This window comes from Nicotiana sylvestris, chromosome 8 (assembly GCF_000393655.2).
Source record: "Nicotiana sylvestris chromosome 8, ASM39365v2, whole genome shotgun sequence".
NCBI lineage: Eukaryota > Viridiplantae > Streptophyta > Magnoliopsida > Solanales > Solanaceae > Nicotiana > Nicotiana sylvestris.
The window spans coordinates 124,025,324-124,043,091 of NC_091064.1; positions in this window are offsets into that span (position 1 = coordinate 124,025,324).

The following is a 17,768-nucleotide window of genomic DNA, read 5'->3' on the forward strand; positions in this document are numbered from 1 at the left end:
GCCGCACCCCCTAATTAAGCGGTCCGCATGCCTTTTACGTGGCCGCATCATTCTGCTATGCGGTTTGCGTAAACCTTGAACCTAAAGGTTGATTATCCCAGCACGGCCGCATGCCCAGTTTGTGCGGTCCGCACCATGCCCCAAGCGGCCGCATCCCATGTTTGCGCGGTCTGCGTGGGTGAGGTTCAGAGGGCACCAGTTTTTAATAGTATGGCCAATGCGGCCGCATGACCAGTTTGTGTGGACCGCGTTGGCCCCCGCGCGGCCGTACCCCCTGTTCATGCGGTCCGCATAGTTCCTAATCAAAGAGGGTTCATTTCCTAACTTGGTCAGTACGGTCCACATGCCTTATTTGTGCGGTCCGCACTGCTATCATTTGTTCCCTATCTGTGTTTCTGCTCTGTACTGAAACTCTGCAATTGCCTGAACTAACAATGATAGAATTATTTGTGTGTAGAAAATGGTTAAACAACGAGGGCGTGGAGCTAAACAACCCGGACGAGGAGGTGACCCCTCCCGGGGAGGTAAAGCAAAATTGAAGAAACTCACTCCCCAATCAAAACTATAAATAAGAAAGCAGGTAGTGTGTGATGAGGAGCAGTCGGGGAGTGAGTACCTCCCCTCCCAGGATGTCTCAATTATTCGGGGAAAGCCCCCGCAGGCCTAGCTAAAGCTCCAACTGTTATACAACCTGAGTCATCTGAGGGCTTAGAAGCAGGTAGTGCCAAATACTCCACCTCCCCCACAGCTTCAGAATTCGGGGAGGGTGCAGAAGATAAAAACAAGAGTGATGAGGAGGTCCCGGACAGTGGGGTACTTAGAGTTGGGGGAATTGAAAGAACTAGAAACCCAGTTGTATGGCAGGATAGATTTGTCAGCGAGGTGGCCTTTCATAAATTCCGGGAAGTGTGGCCCAAGAAGAAGGTGATTCTAGAAAGAAGAGTAGTCACCTAGGATTTGTTACCCTACCTTCCCCGAGTCCATGAACAATTTCTTACTAGAGTGGGGTGGGATTTCTTTAAAGATGAGTTGGTCGATGCAAATGAACATATGGTGAAGGAATTCTACAGCAATGTGGCCCACACAAAAGAAGGGTCAATTGCAACAAAAGTGTGGGATAAGAAGATAGTGTTCTCGGGGAAGGTGTTGAACGGGTATTTGGGTTTCAATGACAAGGATGACTCTTTGTACAGAGAGAAGTTAGCGTTGAAAGAGGAAGCTCATCCTTGGGTGGAACAATTCTTAGCTCAGCCGGGTACTGTTCCGGAGTGGATTCAGGTGGGGAAGAAAATACTGTGAAAGGACCTCAATTTTGAGGCGAGAGGATGGTTAACTTTTGTAAACAACAGGTTGGACCCTTCGTCCCATGACCAGACCATTCCAATCGCCCGAGTGGTTCTCATTGCATCCATCATGGCAGGTTTCCCCATCAATGTGGGCAATATTATGTACAGTGTGATCACATCCATTGGCATTGATACGGACAGAAACTACCCCTACCCGAACACCCTAACAATGTACTTTGAAGATGCAAAGGTTAAAAAATACCCTTTCGATGTTGGAGTCCGGCCGGTGTCCCCATTCTCATGGTTTAATATTTAGGGGTCGGACAACCCGAAGGGGGATAAGAAGGGAAAAGCATCCACCTCTGCCCCGACTGGCTAGTATGAGGAGCCAGTTGCAGTAGAGGCTTCTATTGAGCCACCTACTCCTGCTGCCACTACTGTTCCAAACATCCCATCCTCCTCTGCAGGTCCCAATTCTTCAAGTGGCCCAGTGGTTCCCACGTCCAAATCCAACCCCCTCACGGCCCAGCAGTTAGCAAAGACATTAGCCAGTTTGAACAACTGGATGTTAGTCTCGACATCCAAGTTGTCCACTTTGGCTACCACAGTTGCGGCCCAGTCTGTTCCAGCCACCGTTGAGATTCCTCAGTCCATTGAGGAGACATTGAAGACACTCCTAGCCAACCAGGAGAAGATTTTGGCTACTCAGGCTGCTTTGACAAAGGCAGTTAATGCACAGGGCAAAGCTCTAAAGGAGTTTGCCAGAGAACACAAGAAGATGAGAAAATCCCGGGCATCTAAGGAAGAGGTGAAGGAGCTCCGAGCTGAGGTTGACAAGCTAAAGGCTGACCATCTGCCTTTAGACTTGTTCTTTGATGAGTCAGCACCTCCACCAGCAGTAGCTTTACTGGAGCCACGGCAGGAGGAGGAGCCTAGGCACCCAAGGAAGAAGAGGAAGCATCCTAGCACTGAGGGTGTTGTGATAGAGGTAGCACAGGTTCAGGAGGACACTTTTAGTGCCCCACCAGATGTTCCGCTGGTCCATGACCCGGCCCCTGTCCCAGCAGCAGAGCAGCAGCAGGTCGGGGACCAGTCTGAGGTTCCTGCCAGTACAGAGGACCAGGGGACCATTGATCAGCCCATGACGACGGATCAGGCTTGAGGAGCTACTCTATATCCTTTCTCTGTTTATATGCTTATTTTGGTAGTTGGCATTGGGGACAATGCCAGCTTTTATTCGTGGGGTGCGCCCTACTATTTTGTATTTTGATGGTTGATACATTTGAGATGACTGTACATATTTATTTGACTCTTAGCTTATGTTACTAGTTGATAGTTGGCATGTACATAACTTTTCATTCTAGTTACTTTTCTACTTTATGTACATATTCATTCCCCCCCCCCCCGTTGTATATTCTACTCCCCTATTGTACATATTCATTCGGTTTTTCTATTTTCGTTAAAATTTTTCGTTTTTAGTTTCATAGCAGGCTCGTAACCTTTTTGTTTTGTGTTGGCGTTTGCAATAAGCCCTTGGTTTTCTTAATGCCATGGTTCTTTCCAAGGGTAGAATGTTGTGCGAACCGGGTGGCTCTTCCCAATGAGAGATAGCGTGACAACCTTCTTAAGGGTTTGAGTCTGTTTTTTTTTTCTTTTTTTTTTTTGATTTTCAAGTTTTGCAGTCAAAGGTACCTCAGGAAAAGCTTCACTTGGGCCTAACACATTTGCCTTTAATCCCATGGTCAAAGACATAATGTTGTGCTTAGGATGGTGAAAGTCGTGGCCTTGAGACTCTTGTGTTGACCAAACAGTCATCATGTGGTCGTATTGGACCATTGTGCGCTTGAATCATAACTAAGGTCGTTGTGGGCCCTCAACTCGATATCTTTAGCAATCCTTGAGAGTGTGTGGTGAAAATTTGATTTGCGAGTCCAAGTCCCGAGCCGATGGTCTAGAACTTGCCCCGAATGTTTGTTGAGGCGAAATCATAGGTGAAATTTGATTTGAGAAGTGATTGTAGGCTCTCTTTGATCCAAAATGCTAAGATTGAACAATTCCATGACCTACCAATGAAATGATCCCTAGTTAACCCTTTTGAGCCTTGAACCTTCTTCTTTCAAGAACCAATGCTACAAGCCTATACCCGTTCTTAATGATATCCTCTCTTGGCACCCAAATCTTCCCTTGAGTAGATGGCAAATATCTAAGTTTGGGGGGACACAAGAAAGGAAACAATGCGGTAAAAGGTACAAAAGCAAAAAAAAAAAAAAGGTAATAAGGTAAGAAAAAAAGAAAGAAAGAAAAGATAAGACAAAAAGAAAGACCTAATTGAATAAGGTCAAAAAGGGGATTCAAAGAAAACAAAAGTGAAAAAGGGTGTGGAAAAAGTAGAAAAAGGAGAAATGTGTTGAATTGCATAAGAAAGGGTGACAATGTGTCTCTCTAACCCCTTGAAAAAGAAGTGAATACTCAAATGAGTCAAGAAAGTGTGCCAAAATGAATCAAAAGAAGTGCTTAAGGGAAGATTGAACCCACTTGAACAAAAATATGTCCTACCCTTACCCAAAAGCCTTCACAATGACTCCACAAAAGCCCTACATGATTTTGAGTTGAAGGGAACCTACATTAGTGGATACTTACATAAGGGGCAAGCATATGGTACTTAGAGCCGGACTTGTGGCCTCTTCCTTGAGAGAGATGAGTGAAAATCCATCAACCTCGGTTTGTGTGTCAACACTTTAAAAAGTGAGGTTCACTTAGGGAGAGTTGAGGATGTGTGAGTTTGGGTTCCACAATGGCCAAAGTAATTAAGAAAAGTTCTTTGATGAAATGTGTCAACTCTTGATGCTCTTGTGTTACACTCGATCCACAAGTTTTCAAAGTTTAAATGTGTTAATGATGCATTCGCATTGAGGGTAATTGTTAGTCCCAATTGATGCTTGTTGAGGTTGCTTTAGGATAAACTGAAATTGCTTGGATGTTGCCTTTGAGGGGTGGGTCTTGTTTTGTTTGCTTGAGGACAAACAAAGGTTTAAGTTTGGGGGAGTTGATAAGTAGGATTTTAACATGTTTTATACCCATACTTGCCTGCGCTTTGAGTGTAATTTGCTACAAAATAGTCCCAAAATGCTTACAGATTGCGCTTGATTGCACGTTTGAGCTATAAAGTGACAAATCGTCAAAGATCGGCTCAAATAGGAGTGAAACCTGCTCAAGTGTCAAAGATTATTAAAGTAAGGACATTTAGAACTTCATGCGGACCGCACCATCATGTCATGCGGCCGCACCATAGGAGTTCAGGGACTATGAAACTAAAAGTCAAGCTCATGTGGCCGCGTCCCACTTCATGCGGCCCGCATCTCACTCATGCGGCCGCACAATCTTGCTATGTGGTCGCGTCAAAAAAAGTTCAGAGAGTGTCATATTCCAGAAGCAACCACGCGGACGCATCCCACTTCATACGGCCCGCGTCCCTCTCCATGCGGCCGCACTCTATGGTCACGCGGTCCGCGTCCAAGAAGTTCAGAGAAGCTGCCAAACTATTCATGCAGCCGCACAACAACTTTGTGCGGTCCGCGTCAGTATTCATGCGGCCGCATTCCATCTTTGTGCGGTCCGCATCACCATCTTTAAAGAGCAAGATTCAGAGGTCAAGCAACCCAGTGCAGCCGCGTGCCAACTTTGTGCGGTCCACACTAACCCCGCAGGGGCATTTTTGTCCAGTTTTTCTGGCCCACTATAAATAGAACATTTTACCATTTTTAGGGGAGTTTTTGTACATCTAATAGCTGTTGCACTCGTGAGATTTAAGTTTTGGCCTATCTTGGGCATTTTTAGCTTAGTTTCATCATAGATTATTGTAGTTTAACATTAGCAATTAATTAATATGGTTGTTTCATCCTCTATTTCTTCAGTTTCTTCTTTAATTATGTCTAGCTAAATCCATTAGCTAGGGTTGTGGCTCAACCCTAGTGTGGGTAATTAATGGGTGTTGTTTCTTAATGATATATTATTATTGGGTGTTTGTTATTTGGGTCAATTTTATGGTTTAATTAAGGATTGATGGTTGCAAACATTGATTCTAGCTTAGTGGGTCTTGACTCTTCTTGAGAAAGAGAGTCTATGATCCCAAAGTTGACCCAACAAGGAATTGGGGTGGACCCATGAGAAATGGTAGTCCCAATTAACGGGTTAAACCTCGAGAGAGTAATCACCCTACTTGAACCCTAGTTGCTTGGTTTAATTGGCCTACCCAATTGGTCTCGAGAGAGTCAATTGGGCAAAATCGCTCTCACTACCGAGAGGTGTAAGAGTGGGTATAGTTGTGCAACAGTTATAACATTGATCCCAACTCTGTCAATCTATTATTAGTAGTCTCTACCCATTAGTTAACCACCTAGGTGATGCCACGACCCTAGTGCCTTCCTCTATATTAATCACAACTTAGAATATACCCCTTTAGCATAAAATAGCCTAAATTTGTAGTTGATAATAGTAGTTATTAAACAAAAACCCCAAAAACTTTTAGAAGTACAATTAGGAGCAAGCACGCATTCCTAGTCTGAACAAATACGCAACTCCATTCCAAGCTCCTTGTGGAAATTGACCCCGATACCACTATTCGGGTAAAAGTCTTAGCTCCCGCTCTTCCTACCGTTGTGTGAGGTTGAGTTTGCTGCGAGCATTGGTTACATAGGTCTCACGAGTCATGAGCGGGTTTAGTAGAGTCTCGCGGATCGGTACGGAGACGTTTGTATTTATCCTCGAGAGGCTGCAGAACCTTTTTAGGAAAAACTTCACATTCTTGAAATTCTTGTCGTGCGACCTTGTTGATCCGGGAACTAAACTTCTTTTGTTCTATTCTCTCATAGATGGTAAGGACGCGAGCTACCGGACGAGGTGGACGACCACCAGTGCCACCCACTGAGGCCACCAGAGGCCGTGGACGCGATCACGATCATGGTCGTGGCAGAGGCAGAGCAGCGAGGGCAACACCTGTAGATCCACCAGCTGCCCTAGCTCCGTATCAGGCTCCAGCTATGGATGCTCCAACAGCACTAGTTCAGGCACCAGCTGTGCCCATCATGATTTCGGGTCTTTAAGAGGCCTTGGCACAGATCTTATCAGTTTACACTGGTCTGGCTCAGGCAGTTTCAGCCACTACAACAGCAGCTACTTCACAGGCCGGGGGAGGCAATCAGAACCCCGCTGCTTGCACACCTGAGCAGGTAGTGCAGGGACTTCAGACGCCGGGGGCACCTCCAGCCTAGCCGGTTGCACCAGCTCAGGAGTTCATAGTATTAGTTATGCCGGATAATGAGCAGCGTCATCTTGAGAGTTTTGGTAGACTCCAGCCTCCATCATTCAGTGGTAATGAGGGCGAGGATGCCTAGGATTTTCTAGATAAGTGTCAGTGGATGCTCCGTATAGTAGGGATTCTTGATATTAGTGGTGTGACATTTACCACCTTTCAGTTTACTGGGGCTGCCTTCACTTGGTGGGAGGCGTATGAGAGGCGTAGGCCGGTTGGTGCAGCTCCCCTTACTTGGCATGAGTTCTCTGTTCTCTTCCTGGAGAAGTATGTGCTGTAGTCTTGCAGAGAGGAGCTGCGTAGACAGTTTGAGTTGTTGAGGCAGTGGGATATGACTGTGTCACGGTATGAGTCGAGGTTTTCTTAGTTGGCTCGTCATGCCGTCTGGATGGTTCCGACAGATCGTGAGAGGATCAGGAGATTTGTTGATGGCCTTAACTATCATCTCCGTATTCTTATGACCCAAGAGAGGGTGTTGGGTGCTACGTTCGAGGAGGTGGTTGATATCGCTTGCGAGATTGAGACAGTTCGCTGTCAGGATAGAGAGGAGAGGGAGGCCAAGAGGCCTCGAGGATTTGGCAGTTACAGTGGTGCTCCTTCGAGGGGCCAGTTCTAGCATGGTAGAGGTTGGTCTTTTAGGCCTGCTCAGTCAACCCGCCCAGGTTATCATGGGGCATCTTCGAGTCATGGTTATTACGGTACTCAGCAGGGCCAGTCATCACTTAGTGCCCTCCCAGCTTAGAGTTCATCTCGTGCCCCGTCGGCTCAGGGTTCTTCTATGCCGAGTGCATCAGCTAGTCACTCCGGTGTGAGAGGTTCCCTCCAGTCCCCTTCTCCAGTACCTGGGAGTTGGTTTGAGTGTGGAGAGTTTGGGCATGTGTGGAGGAAGTGTCCTCGTCGTGTTGCTAGTTCGTCCCAGTAGACAGGTCAGCCCTCGACTTCTGCTCCAATTACTTCACCACCTGCCCAGCCAGCTAAGGGTGGAGGTTAGGCAGCCAAGGGTCACCCTAGAGTGAGAGGTCGATTGGGGCGGTCAGGCCCGTTTCTATGCACTTCCGGGCAGGCCAGATGCTATTGCTTCAGATGTTGTCATTACAGGTATTGTTTCAGTCTGCCAAAAAGATGTCTCTGTGTTATTTGATCCCTGTTCCACCTTTTCTTATGTGTCATCATACTTTGCTCATTATTTGGGTAGGCTACGTGGGTTTCTTGCTTTACCTGTTCATATATCTACTGCGGTAGGCGATACTGTTGTTGTAGACCATGTGTACCGGTCATATGTGGTGACTATTGGGGGTCTGGAGACCCGAGTGGATCTATTGCTATTGAGCATGGTGGATTTTGATGTCATTTTGGGCATGGATTGGTTATCTCTGTGTCGTGCTATTCTGGACTGTCATGCAAAGACAGTCACTTTGGCTATGCCGGGTGTACCATGGATCGAGTGGCATGGTATGACTGATTATGTTCCTAGTAGAGTGATCTCTTTCTTGAAGTCCCAGCGTATGGTTAGGAAGGGTTGCCTTTCATATTTGGCGTTTGTGAGGGATGTCGGAGCTGAGGCTCCTAGTATTGATTCTGTCCCAGTTGTGAGGGATTTTTTCGATGTTTTTCCTGCAGACCTGTCGAGCATGCCACCAAACAGGGATATTGATTTTGGTATTGACCTGGTGCCGGGCACTCAGCCCATTTCTATTTCGCCATATCGTATGGCACTAGCGGAGTTGAAGGAATTGAAAGAACAACTTCAGGAACTCCTAGATAAAGGGTTCATTCGGCCTAGTGTGTCACATTGGGGTGCACCCGTTCTGTTTGTGAAGAAGAAGGATGGTACAATGAGAATGTGCATCGACTATAGGCAATTGAACAAGGTAACAATTAAGAACAAGTATCCTTTGCCTCGCATTGATGATTTATTTTACCAGCTTCAGGGAGCGAGAGTGTTCTCAAAGATTGATCTCCATTCGGGTTATCACCAGCTGAATATTAGGGATTCGAATATTCTTAAGACTGCTTTCAGGACCAGATATGGTCATTATGAGTTCCTTGTGATGTCTTTCGGGCTAACCAATGCCCCAGCAGCGTTCATGCATTTGATGAACAACGTGTTCCGGCCTTATCTTGATTCATTCGTTATAGTATTCATTATTGATATCCTGGTGTACTCGCGTAGTCAGGAAGAGCACGCGGAGAATTTGAGAGTTGTGTTACAGAGATTGAGGGAGGAGAAGCTTTATGCAAAATTCTCCAAGTGTGAGTTTTGGCTCAATTCAGTCGCTTTCTTGGGGCACGTGGTGTCCAAAGAGGGTATTCAGGTTGATCCAAAGAAGATAGAGGCGGTTCAGAGTTGGCCCAGACTATCCTCAGCAACAGAGATTCGTAGCTTTCTTGGGCTGGTAGGCTATTATCGCAGGTTTGTTCATGGATTCTCATTTATCGCATCGCCCTTGACCAAGTTGACTCAGAAGGGCATTTCATTTGTATAGTCGAATGAGTGTGAAGAGTGCTTTCAGAAGCTCAAGACAGCTTTAACCACAGGTCCAGTATTGGTTTTGCCATCAGCTTCAGGTTCATATACCGTATATTGTGATGCTTCGAGAGTTGGGATTGGTTGTGTATTGATGCAGGAGGGTAGAGTTATTGCTTATGCTTCTCGACAGTTGAAGAGAAGAACTACCCCGTTCATGATTTGGAGTTGTCTGTCATAGTTTATGCACTGAAGATTTGGAGGCATTATTTGTATGGTGTATCTTGTGAGGTATTCACTGATCATTGTAGTCTTCAGCATTTTTCAAGCAAAAGGATCTTAATTTGAGGTAGCGGAGGTGGTTAGAGTTGCTTAAGGATTATGATATCACTATATTGTACCATCCGGGAAAGGCCAATGTGGTAGCCGATGCTTTGAGCTGAAAGGTAGTGAGTATGGGGAGTTTGGCATATATCCCAGTTGGGGAAAGACCTCTTGCAGTTGATGTTCAGGCTTTGGCCAATCGGTTTGTGAGATTAGATATTTCGGAGCCTAGTCAGGTGTTGGCCTGTGTGGTTTCTCGGTCTTCCTTGTATGATCGCATCAGAGAGCGCCAGTATGATGATCCGCATTTGCTTGTACTTAAGGACAGAGTTCAGCATGATGATGCCAGAGATGTGACCATCGGTAATGATGGTGTGTTGAGGATGCAGGGTCGGATTTGTGTGCCTAATGTGGATGGGCTTAAGAGTTGATTCTGGAGGAGGCCTATAGCTTGCAATATTCTATTCATCGGGGTGCTGGGAAGATGTACCAGGATTTGAGGCAACACTATTGGTGGAGAAGAATGAAGAAAGATATTGTGGGATTTGTATCTCGGTGTCTCAATTGTCAGCAGGTGAAATAAGAGCATCAGAGACCGGGTGGCTTACTTCAGCAGATGGTTATTCCTGAGTGGAAGTGGGAGAGGATCACTATGGACTTTGTTGTTGTACTTCCACGGACTTTGAAGAAGTTTGATGCTATTTGGGTGATTGTGGATTGGCTGACCAAGTCCGTGCACATCATTCCTATCTGTACTACTTATTCTTCAGAGTGGTTGGCAGAGATATATATTCGGGAGATTGTTCGATTGCATGGTGTCCCAGTTTCCATCATTTCAGATCGGGGCACTCAGTTTACTTCCCAGTTTTGGAAGTCTGTTCAGCGAGAGTTGGGTACTCAGGTGGAGTTGAGCACAACTTTTCATCCTCAGATGGACGGGCAGTCCGAGCGTACTATTTAGATATTGGAGGACATGTTGCGTGCTTGTGTTATGGATTTTGGAGGTTCATGGGATAGATTTCTACCGCTTGCCGAGTTTTCCTACAACAATAGCTACCAGTCGAGTATTCAGATGGCTCCGTATGAGGCTTTATATGGGAGGCGGTGTAGATCTCTAGTTGGTTGGTTCAAGACCGGCAAAGCTAGGCTATTGGGGACAGATTTGGTTCAGGATGCCTTAGAGAAGGTGAAGGTGATTCAGGAAAGGCTTCGTACAGCGCAGTCGCGATAGAAGAGTTATGCGGACCGAAAGGTTCGAGATGTGTCCTACATGGTTGGAGAGAAGGTCTTGCTGAAGGTTTCACCCATGAAGGGTGTTATGAGATTTGGGAAGAAAGGGAAGTTGTGTCCACGGTTCATTGGGCCTTTTGAGGTGCTTTGGAGGGTTGGAGAGGTGTCTTATGAGCTTGTTTTGCCACCCAGCTTGTCTAGCGTGCATCCTGTATTTCATGTTTCTATGCTCCGGAAGTATATTGGGGATTCATCTCATGTGTTGGACTTCAGCACGGTTCAGTGGGATGATGATTTGACCTATGATGTGGAGCTAGTAGCTATTTTGGTTCGTCAGGTTCGGAAGTTAAGGTCAAAGGATATAGCTTCAGTGAAAGTGCAGTGGAGAGGTCGGCCCATGGAGGAGGCTACTTGGGAGACTGAGTAGGAGATGCGGAGCAGATATCCTCACCTATTCGAGGTTTCAGGTATATTTCTTGACTCGTTCGAGGATGAACGTTTGTTTAAGTTGGGGAGGATGTGACGACCCGACCAGTCGTCTCATGAGTTACCGCTCTGTTTTCCCCCATTTCTACTTCTTTATGCTCCGTTATCCGTGTTTTAGGTGATCGGGTTGATTAGATTGAGTTCGGAGAGGATTTGGTAAATGAGACACTTAGTCTCTTTTAAGAAGGTTTAAGTTGGAAAAGTCAACTGGGTGTTGACTTATGTGTTAGAGGGCTCGGATGTGAGTTCTGATGGTTCGGTTAGCTTCGGGAGGTGATTTATGACTTAGGAGTGTGATCGGAATTGATTTTGGAGGTCTGGTATAGAATTAAGCTTGAATAGGCGAAGTTAGTATTTTAGTGATTTCCAGTTGGTAGGTGAGATTTTGATCCGAGGGTCGGAATGGAATTCCGAGAGTTGCAGTAGCTTCGTGGTGTCATTTGGGATATGTGTACAAAATTTCAGGTCATTCAGACATGGTTTGGTTGGGTTTTTGATCAAAAGCGTGTTTCGGAAGATTTTAGAAATTTAGGCTTGAATTAGATGTGATTTGGTGTTGTTTGAGGTGTTTTGATGATTGGAACAAGTTTGAATAAGGTATTTGGTCATGTTTGTGCTTTTGGTTGAGGTCTCGAGGGCCTCGGAGTGATTTCGGATGGTTAACGGGAAGATTTGAACTTGAGTGATTGTAGAAAGTGTGTTGCTTCTGGTGTTTTTGCACCTGCGGTTTGGGGACCACAGGTGCGGCGCCGCAGGTGCGAGGAAGAAGGCCGCAGATGCGAAATTTAGATTGGGGAGCAGATACCGCAGAAGCGGTCAAGAGACCGCAGATGCGGAAGATCTATTGCGGATGCGATTTTGTGCTTTAAGTGAAGGACCGCAGAAGCGGTTGTTTTGCCGCAAATGCGGTACCGCAGAAGCGGGTTTTGAAGTAGATGCGGAAAATCCTAGGCAACAACAACAACAACAACAACAACGACCCAGTATAATCCCACAAGTGGGGTCTGGGGAGGGTAATATTTATGCAGACCTTACCCCTACCCCGAAGGGTAGAGAGGCTGTTTCCAGGAGACCCTCGGCTCAAAAAAACAACAGGAGCCGATATATTAGTACCATAAAAATGCATAATAAAATAACAGTAATATAAGAGATATGAAATACAGAATACGAAAAGATGGATGGTATAGTAAAACTAGCAGGTAAAGCCCTGCATCAATAGACGATCAATTACATTCTTAGTCTAACTCCTAACTGGCTAGTCTCACTCTATTGTGCTGTAGAAATATTCACAAGTTTCCCCTAACCTACAACCTTAATGCTCGACCTCCATAATTCCCTGTCAAGGGCCATGTCCTCAGTAATCCTAAGTCGCGCCATGTCCTGTCTGATCACCTCTCCCCAATACTTCTTAGGTCGCCCTCTACCTCTCCGCGTGCCCACTACAGCCAGTCGCTCACACCTCCTCACCGGTGCATCAGTGCTCCTCCTCTGAATGTGCCCGAACCATCTGAGTCTTACTTCCCGCATCTTGTCCTCCATGGGGGCCACGCCCACCTTCTCTCGAATATCTTCATTCCTAATCTTATCCATCCTTGTATGCCCGCACATCCACCTCAACATCCTCATCTCTGCTACTTTCATCTTCTGGATGTGTGAGTTCTTTACCGGCCAACATTCAGTTCCATATAACATGGCAGGCCTAACCACTGCTCTATAAAACTTACCTTTTAGTAACGGTGGCACTTTCTTGTCACACAAGACTCCCGACGCTAACCTCCACTTCATCCACCCCACCCCTATACGGTGTGTGACATCCTCGTCAATCTCCCCGATCCCCTGAATAACCGATCCAAGGTACTTGAAACTACCCCTCTTGGGAATGACTTGAGAGTCAAGCCTCACTTCAACTCCCGCTTCCGTCGGCTCAACTCCAAATTTGCACTCGAGGTATTCCGTCTTCGTCCTGCTCAACTTGAAACCTTTAGACTCAAGAGCATGTCTCCAAATCTCTAGCCTCTCGTTGACGCCGCCTCGTGTCTCGTCAATTAGAATAATGTCATCAGCAAATAGCATGCACCATGGCACCTCCCCTTGAATATGATGAGTCAGTGCATCCATCACCAGGGCAAATAGGAATGGGCTGAGCGCAGACCCTTGGTGCAACCCCGTAACAACTGGAAAGTGTTCAGAGTCGCCTCCTACTGTCCTAACCCGAGTCTTAGCTCCAGCATACATGTCTTTAATCACCCTAATATAGTCAACCGGGACCCCTTTATCCTCTAAGCAACTCCATAAGACCTCCCTAGGAACCCTATCGTACGCTTTCTCCAGATCAATAAACACCATGTGTAGATCCTTCTTCCTATCTCTGTACTGTTCCACCATCCTCCTAATAAGGTAGATAGCTTCTGTGGTAGATCGCCCTGGCATGAACCCGAACTGGTTGTCTGAAATAGACACCATCCTCCGCACTTTCATTTCTACCACTCTCTCCCAAACTTTCATGGTATGACTTAGTAATTTGATGCCTCTATAGTTGTTACAGCTCTGGACATCACCTTTGTTCTTATACAACGGGACCATTGTACTCCACCTCCACTCTTCAGGCATCCTATTAGTCTTGAATATAACGCTAAACAATGTAGTAAGCCATTCCAAGCCTGCACTACCCACACACCTCCACAGTTCAACCGGAATTTCGTCTGGCCCGGTAGCTCTGCCCCTTCTCATCTTACGCATTGCCTCAATGACTTCATCGATCTCAATGTCCCTACAATTTCTTAATTCATGGTGATTGTCGGCATTCCTCAATTCCCCAAGTATAATATCCTGATCCCCTTCTTCACTTAGAAGTTTATGAAAGTAGGTCTGCCACCACCATAAGGTATATATTTCATCCTTCGCGATTTTTGAAGGGTTTAACCATTTTTGAACTTGGAATTGGGAGCTTTGGGCAATTTTGAAGAGAGAAATCAAAGAGACTTCGTTGAGGTAAGGATTTTGGATATAAAACACACTTCAATGGTGATACTCCATGGATTAGGACCGAAATTTAAGAAATTAAAGGGCTAAGAATGGAGGTTTAGGGTTTGAGTTTAAGAGGGCTTAAATGGAGATTTGAGGGGTCATTTGGACTCCGATTTTGATGTTTTTGATATGTATGAACTCGTGGGGAGATGAGGAATCTAATGATGTAAAAATTTCTGAGTTTCGAGAAGTGGGCCCGGGGCTCGGGTTTTGCTAATTTCAGATTTTTTAATTTCGATTGTTTTCGCTTGGGCTTTGTTCCCTTAGCATATTATGACGTATTCGTTCTGATTTTGGATAGATTTGACGCGTGTGGAGGCCGATTCGAGGGGAAAAGGCATCACGAGCTAGAGTGGTAGCCGGTTCGAGGTGAGTAATGATTGTAAATGATGTCCTTAGGGTTTGAAACCCCGGATTGCACATCGTAGTGCTGTATTGAGGTGAGACACGTGTTGGGTGATGAGCGTGGGGTCTTTTACTATTGGAGATTGTGACTTGGTCCGTCCCGATTGATGATTTTACCGCATATTTGACTGAAACTTATTTGTTATCATCATGATTTGGGCTGATTGTCATATTTGGGCTTCGTGCCAACTATTTGAACCCTCTGGGAATTTTTATCACTAATTCCTTACTGTTTGACTTATTACTTGAACTCAGCCATGTTGATATTTACTGTTTTACAAACTCAGCCACTTTTCTTTGTATTTGAACTTAAATGATGTTTTGGGCTGAGAACTACTGTTTTACTAATGCCCGAGGGGCTTGTGATGATTTTCGGACTGAGTGAGGCCGAGGGCCATATGTGAGGATATGTTGAGTGATATGAGGCCGAGGTCCTAGATTTGATGCCACGAGACGGCTTGATATTGCGCTTGGGTCGTAAGGGGCCCCTCCGGAGTCTGCACCCCTACAGTGAGCGCGGGTACCCATCATGATTTGAGAGTGAGCCCGAGGGGCTGATACTGTACTGAGAGTGAGCCCGAGGGGCTGATACTGTACTGAGAGTTAGCCCGAGGGGCTGATATTATACTAAGAGTGAGCCCGAGGGGCTGATACTGTTCTGAGTGATTGTTACTGTGCCCGAGGGGCTGATTTCTACTTATTATTTACCTGCTAAATTACCTGTTTTACTTGGTTTAAAGGAATTTCATTTGACTTCTTTATGGATTTACTGCTTTAAGTTATTTTACTACTTGATATAGAACTGCCTTGTGCCTTTACGTGTTTTCTTGCTTTCAGCCATTATTTATATTTATTACTCACTGAGTCGGAGTACTCACATTACTCCCTGCACCGTGTGTGCAGATTCAGGCATCGCAGAGTCCACTCCTGAGTGTTGATCTTCCTAGTCCAGGTAGTGTTTTCGGAGACTATGAGGTAGTTGTTGGCGTCCACAGCCCCCGTGCCTCCCTTGTCTTATTACTTTTATATTCCTCAAACAGTTGTACCAGATATTATATCTAGTAGACTTGTATCAGGATCCTTAGTTGCTCATGACTTGTGACACCCTGGTTTGGGCTGTGTTTGGATGGTTTCTACTATTGTTATTGTTAAATTCCGCAATTTATGGATATTATATCATGTTTTACTACTATTTATGGTATTAATTGTTTAAAAGAGGTGTTCTGTTTGGTCTGGCTGACCTTGTCTTCACGAGGGGCTCCATCACGACCGCGTTCGGGAATTGGGTCGTGACAACATGTCACCTTTACATGCAGAGCTGGTGCAACTATATAGATTTCGACTTGTTTATCGGAAAAACGTGCTTATGATCTCTTCTTTGATTGTGTACTTAAATTCTGATATTCGTTGTTCTATGACTGTCTCTCTGGATATTTCTCTGTATTGTACATATTATTGAGCTGCACCAGTTATGCAAAGTGATTGTTTTTTAACTTCAAAACCTCATCACTACTTCACTGAAGTTAGTCAAGATTCTTACTGAGTACATATGGTCGGTTGTACTCGTACTACACTTCTGCACCTTGCGTGCAGATCTTGGAGCTGAGCAGTTGTAGAGGACGAAGCCTTGCATTTAAGACGTGCCAGCGTTCCAAATTCAAGCTACCTCTTGTTCATGGTAGTTTAGGACTTCATTTCTGCTTATGTAAACTTCAAACAGATATTGTATTTATTATTCACATCAGTTTTGTAAATCTAAATCATAGTGGCTCATGACTTGTACTACCAATCCTTGGGATAGTTGTATTAGATTCTTTTGAAGTCTTTATTAATAATATTGATAATTTCTCATTATAGTTGTAACTTATACTATTTGGCTAACCTAGCGGGTTGGGTTAGGTGTCATCACAACTTGGTAGGATTTTGGGTCATGTCATATATGGTCAATCTTTATTGTTGTAATTTTTGTTTATTATTTGTAGTTTTGAACTATCTAAATTTAAAGGTTTATCATCGTGAATAGCATTTAACCAAGAATTACTAGAGTATTATATATTCCAATCCCTGTGAAGATATCTTTCTATACTATCTTTGACTAGCGAGCATTAAAAATATATATAGTGTTTTACACCCATCAGATTGTATTGATCCTTGGTGAGTCCCATCACACCTTGACTACTATTATCTCTCTCATATCTGCTGGTACGTACCTCAACATGTCCAATGCAACACTGCCCGTGAAATTGAGTTAGAGTCTCAACAATTACGTTATAAGCCATCGCATAGGCACCCTTCCTTTTTTACTTAAATTCGGGGAGACACCCAACTAGTTTGTAAAATACATCCTTGGTATGACTTTTAAGTTTGCAATAGCCACATTGAACATTAAAAAATTTCTTAGGCCTTTGCATATCACCACCTCTAGCAGACATTAGTACAGTTAAATTTGTATTCCCAACTATAGCAAATGTTTGGAATATAGCTCTCTGACTTCCCCTCCCAAATATCATAGAGTATGATTTATTGACAAATAGAGTAGGAGTTGTCATTAGTATTTGACCTCTAACTTGTTCATAGGATTCGTTTAGTCCCAGTAGAGATTAAATTAACTTCAGTCTATTCTTAGACTCAATAAAATCTCTAGACTATGTACAGTCACAACCAGGAATATGAGCAAGGCTATCAAATTCAACCCAAAGTGCTTGCAATTTTGAACAATCGATAGAAATCAAACTAGTATCTAGATGTATAGTTGCAAGTTTTTATGAAGTTGAAATGATTTGGATCCGTCGATTTTATCAAACCGTACAACAACTGTATTAGATAAGTACACAATCCCGTTGAGCAATTCTTTGATTCATTATTAATGAGAGGACAATTACATTGCATCTCTTCCACAAATTAGCTAGGTTTTGATCGTAATGCTCCTTATTGCATGTTCCGTCTATAAACCCTAGTTTGTTGCGCCTTAGGATTGCGATTCGTATTGCACGACTCTACGCAGAATAATTCTCGGTTCCAAACAGTTGTAGAGAGATAAACACTACACTCGAATTATTTGTCGAGTTCAAGAATAGAGGATAATTGTGACTTAGGTTTTCCAACCGTATCATCGATAGCCATGGCTGAAATCAGTTGACTATCCTTCCCTGAAAGATGTGATACATGATCGTGAATCACAATTAATAATCGTGTAGCTCTGATATCATGTTACAAACCATCATCAATAGAG